The sequence below is a fragment of the Corvus brachyrhynchos genome, unplaced genomic scaffold (assembly GCF_000691975.1).
Source record: "Corvus brachyrhynchos isolate BGI_N302 unplaced genomic scaffold, ASM69197v1 scaffold281, whole genome shotgun sequence".
Lineage (NCBI taxonomy): Eukaryota > Metazoa > Chordata > Aves > Passeriformes > Corvidae > Corvus > Corvus brachyrhynchos.
In genome coordinates, this window is record NW_008236509.1 from 3,842,206 (window position 1) to 3,847,595 (window position 5,390).

Genomic DNA, 5,390 nt, shown 5'->3' on the forward strand with positions numbered 1-5,390 from the left:
GGAAATAAGCACTGGAGGCTTTTCTGACGAAGTTTGTGTCCAGTTTATGCCCAGGGCCAGTCACTTTTTCCGAACTCCTGCAAGTCTTGGGTGGGTCGTGGTAAAGATGAACCAGGGGATCGGGATTCGCTGCGTTGGTCTGAGGAAAGACTTTGCGTTCAGGTGCTTGCGAACACCCCCGTGCTTGCTCAGATCCTGTCCTTAAAGTGCTCCAGTCTCCAGTTCATGTTTTTCAGTGTCCTCTTCCCGACTTGTTAGCTGTGTTTTGGAAGTCTTGCCAGACTTACCCTAGTTGTTCCTAAGTGCATAAATACAGCTTGTTTCCTAGGTGGGCACACGTTTACAATTATATATATTCTTTGGCAGGAAACTGGCCCGGTGAGTTATTTCATTCCCTTGGGAGCCGAAGGAGCACTTCCCTGGGCTGTGAAAGTACAGGGAGCGTCATGGCCACGGGCAGGGACGCAGCAGCTCTGCTGGCCGGGTAGTAAAGGTTTTATGGTTTAATGTCTCCTGTGTTGAAGTCTTCTTGGACAGAGAACAATATACTCGTATCTTAATATATGGCTGCACTAAAGCTTCAATGACTCTAGTTTATTTCAAATGCGAATTCATTAGGCTCTTTGTATACAATGAAATAGACGGCAATTGTATTTATTTCTCAGGTGTTGCGTTTGGGGTAGCAAGGCTGCAGGGCACAGATGGGCTGAGGCATTGGTTGTGGGTTGGAATATTCATCCATCAAATATTACTGAAATACTGTTTTTCAGAGGAAGAGGCCTCCTTCCAAGTGCCTGTGCCTTTGATGGGATGCTTTTTTTTCTTGGGGAAAAGACCCCACCTACTTTTGATGTGAACCTTTTTCTTAAAATGATGCATTTGGGGTAAGGCTCTGTCACAGTCAGCAAATACAGCACAAGTTTGTGCCTTTGGTGCTTGAGGACTGACTGCAAGGCAGGTTGCTCAGGCAGACATTCTCTATTTATGAGATATTCAAGCACTCCATTTTCTTAATGTGCTTTCTCTTTTTTGTGCCTGTTACAGGAAACAGTCTGCAATTTGTGTCCTGTGAATGCTCTCCATTGTGTCAAGCATGATCTGGGCTTCTACTTAGAGTTTCTAGTGAACTGAGCATATGTGAATATATATGACTAATATATATATGACTAAGTTGCTTTGTCTTGCTAAAGTTGACAGTAGATATTCTCAAATTGCTCTTTATTTGGTGCAATGAGACCTTTCTTCTCTCTCTTTGCCTCTCAGACACACCAAAGTTATTAACCGGGGGGAAATTATATCACCACCATGTGATTTCTTTAAAAATCATCCAGCCAAGGAAGTCACTCTGCTTATGGTAATAAGAAATGAGTACATCATCTGATGTTCTTTTCATAAGCCTAATTTAACTGCTTGAGGGGAGATGGGCTGCTTTAAAAACAACTACTTTAATTAGCTTGTACCATTAAATGGTTTGAATTTAAATGCTTTTCTTTGGTGGGGGGAGCTTCATTGGTAATGAGATAAATTTTACATTGACCATATAAACACACCTAGCATGTGTTTAAGCTTTCTGTTTCTCATGTGTTGAGTCAGTTTTTACGTGCATAAGGTCTGGATCAGATGAGCTACTGAAACAGAGCACAACTGTGCTGACAAGAAAAGAGCTGTGCCCATTTGTGCCACCTGAACATGTGTCCCCTCTGTGGTCAAATGTACATGTGATTTATTTTTAAGTAGAGGATGGGATGGCTTCTTGGTCAGATACATGACTTATTGTCAGAAATGCAAGTTTTTATTTCTGCCCTGGTCCCGACTTCTTGTGCAAGCTGCAGCAAGCACATCATTCCCTTACTCACTGTCTATAAATTGAGTATTATTAATTCAGTGATGCCTAAAATTGAATAAATACTTAGATTAGTCAGTGTGCAGTGTCAGTCAGAGTATGAAAATAAATACATTTTAAAGCTGCCAGTTCCTCAGCCAGGTTAAGTTGGAATGGTTTCCCTAAACCCCTGGAGGTATCAGGGTAGGTTCATATGAGCAGAAGGTCTGATCCATATGCCTCTTGGGAGGTCTTCTGTAGTTCAGCCTTTACAAAAATACCAGGGTTTGCACATTGGAGATGCTGTAAAGGCTGGAAGGAATCTGTAAGTGTTACTTATTAATGGTCTCTATTATTAGAAGGAAAAAAGCTTGTGTTAAATTTTTCAAATTGGCAGTACATTTAAAGCTGAAGCAAATTTGATTCTGCTGGCTGCACAGAAGTGAAATAGGTCACCATCACTACTATGGTGGGCTTTTTTCCTTCTTTGCTTTGACAACACTTTGCCAAACTTGAGGAGAAAAATTATACACAAATGTATACTTTAATTAAAAGAAAATCTATGTCTGTAAAATCTAAAGGAAGGAAATAATAAAGCTGAGGGAACACGAAAATATGTGCAGGCTACTTGACTTTGGTAAAATGACTTTGCATTGAAAATATGTACTTGCCCAATAGAATGTAAAATATTATTTATTTACTCTGTGATGAGGGTTGACCCACTTATTTCTGTCCCATATTAAATGGTGAGGGGCATGAACACTATATCCAGGTTAATATTTCACTGTTCTCCAAGTCTTTTTGTCCTTGTCAAATATTACACAGATTCTGTGTATGGCTGAGCTTTTCTCACTAGATGTGGTTAGGAGAGAAAATTAGTTTTGGCCCACGCCATGTAGACCTCTAAAAGAAAAGGCCTGAGGGGGAGATTTTATTTAATAACCCTTTACACCCCTGCATAGCAATCGAGTGCTTCAGCACAGCCCCAAATGCCTTTGTGCAGCTGTGAAAGGCATTGGTTGGTGTGCAGAGGACGGCTCAGCTCACAGGGTGGCCAACAGCAGCACATCCCTCTAGTCCTGGACTGGCAGAGCGGGATGGAGAGTGTGTATGGCACTTCTGCTCTGGGGCTGTGCTGTAATCACACACTGCAGGCGTCTTTACAGTCCTTTGGGGTTTTGTCTGTCACACTTTTATCCAACTCAGAGTAACCAGCTGCTATTTTATAATCTGTATAAAAATGGATGGGTGCAGAGTATGGATGCCAGTCAGCAGAGCATTTCATTTTCAGCTTCAAGCTCTGTATGTACATAGAGCACCTGTCTTCTACTTCCTAGTCTACTTACATCCTCAGCTAAGTCTTTATATGGGATGGGTCCGTTTCTTTTCAGTCCCTGTGACCAGCAAAGAGTGTCTGGGTGACAGAGTAATGGAGTTCATGTGTTTCACAGAAGCATGTTGCCTCTTTCTAATACAGGCTACTGATGCTGTGAACATCAGGATATTAAGAGTGAACAATGAAAGAGGATGAATGCACTCCATGGTCATGCAGACTGCTGGATTGTGCAGGTATTGGACACTCGGCAGTCTTTAGCTTCAGGATATCAGTGTTGGGATTCATGTTGGAAGGTGGTGTTCCCAGACATCTTGTCTCTAGGCAGATATCCATATTAAAAAAGGAAAGAGCTAGTGGGAGAATAAGGTGGAAACTGCAAGTCAATAAAAGCATGTAAACTATGCTATTTGATACTTGAAGAGAATCCAATCTGTTTTTCCCCCTGTTTCAGTTTGAGACAAATTAAGGGACATGCTTTGGAAGGAACCAAAGAAGGGTTCTTCTTCTTCCAAAGAAGAGAGGTTTCAGCCGCCCCATCCCCCACAAGTTCGGGAAAAAATTCCTCGGAGGAAAGTGGAAAAGAAGTTATTTATTTAACAAGCAGAGTGCACGCAGGCACGGAAAAAGAATAATGCTAAATAATGAAACCTCTCGCTGTGGAGAGAACCTGGTAAAATTCAAAGTCCTTTGTAGGAGCTGGCTCTGCTCTCTCTCCGGGCCACGGTGAACGGCCTCCCAGTGATATTCTGGTGTTGCTGAACAGTCCAGAAGAGAAGAAGGAGAAGCCAAAGTCCCAGGAAAACCTTTCCTCAACTAATGAATGAGAAGCTAGCTAAAAAGCAAGAGAATGTCACTCTCTTCCTGCTGCAGAAGCTGAGAGCTGAGAGGCAAAGGAATTCCACCGCCTTGCCTCCCGTCTCTGTTGGGTCTGCCTTAAAGACACAGAAAGGCACAGGATTCATGTCTAGCATAGAGCAGGCGATAGGGGATACAGCATCCTAAAGTCACCCCAAGACACCCCCCTTGTACTGAAGGTGATGAGAAATAGTGAGCCTGGTTTTGTTCCCCCACTGCAAAGGTTTAGATAAACATCACACAGCTTGACTCCAGGCACAGGTTTTCCTTCCCTACTTTGCTCTTTATGTTTAGGCTATTTGCAGCTCTCGCTGACATTTTACTAGGATTTCTATGGCTTTTCTTTCATCAGTATATATATTTTTTTAATTACACTGTTCTTCTTTTCCTCTTCTACGTCCTCCAGAAATATAAGCTTTTGTGTTGTGCTAGACCTTTTGCTATATGTTGGTTTCCTTCTGTCATAGAAGAATGTTGGGTGAAGACTGCTACTTTGTCCCTGTGCTTTCTCTTATTGTGTCATTTTGTTCTGCTAGACAAACTATCTTTGATTTAGTGGAGTTGAAGTATGAGTGCATAATAGATTATCTGTCACTGGACCAAATCAATCATGGTTAACAGTGTATTGACAGGGCATATAGCAACTATCCTTGACCTGAGGTTTAAAGTACCTGTTGCCAACATCCTGTGGTTCTTGCTCCTGCTTGGCATGAACTTTGAGGCAGAATATTCTTTATCAGCTCTTTTATTATAATGTATGTATTAGTTTTGTCTCTGAGCTTTTTTTTTTTTTAAACTAATTTAGGCCTCCCTTTTCATTTGTGTAGCACAGAAAAACCCAGCCAGCTAGGTCTCAGAGTTTTAAAAATAAAAGAGAGAGAGCCTCTTTTGATTTAAAGAGAAGCCAGCCTTTGAACATTGAGATAAGAGTGAGATTTTCATTGTAGTTAGGCTGCCATTTAATTGCCCAGGCCATGATGTTTTACGTATTCATTTGTGGTACCTGATACTGTTTTTGCAGGAAAATATGGAATTGTTTTTGTCTGTTATGGCAGTTCCTTTGCTCCTTTATTCACTTTAAGCATTTATGCTTAAGCATTTCTTTCCCACTGCCCTAGGCACTTCTAACAGCATCATTTAATGTTACAGCCAAATGTTCCTGCTGTTTGCTGTATAGCATCAGTGCTGCACTAGTTTCTGTTGGAGAAGGAGTCTTTTTCCTCCCCACTGAGGGTGTTTTGGTATTTTCCCCATGCTCCTGGTGATGGGGCCAGACAGAATCGTTCCTCTGGGCTGTGATGGACAGGTGAGGTAGTGCTCCTGTTCCCAGTGATAACGCTGCTTGTCTGAATTCAGAAATCCCAAGGGTGATTTGAG

General features: G+C 41.8%; 1 long non-coding RNA gene across 2 annotated transcripts; it reads left to right on the forward strand.

The window, feature by feature from the left end:
- Nucleotides 1-6: 6 nt before the first annotated feature.
- LOC108444726 lies at nucleotides 7-3,430 on the forward strand. 2 transcript variants are annotated; one of them, XR_001859380.1, is made up of 4 exons: nucleotides 7-162; nucleotides 367-484; nucleotides 1,264-1,354; nucleotides 3,300-3,430. It is a non-coding gene; the product is annotated as an uncharacterized LOC108444726 (long non-coding RNA). The 2 variants fall into 2 exon arrangements; XR_001859379.1 differs by having other exon boundaries at nucleotides 367-1,354.
- The last annotated feature ends 1,960 nt before the right edge of the window (nucleotides 3,431-5,390 follow it).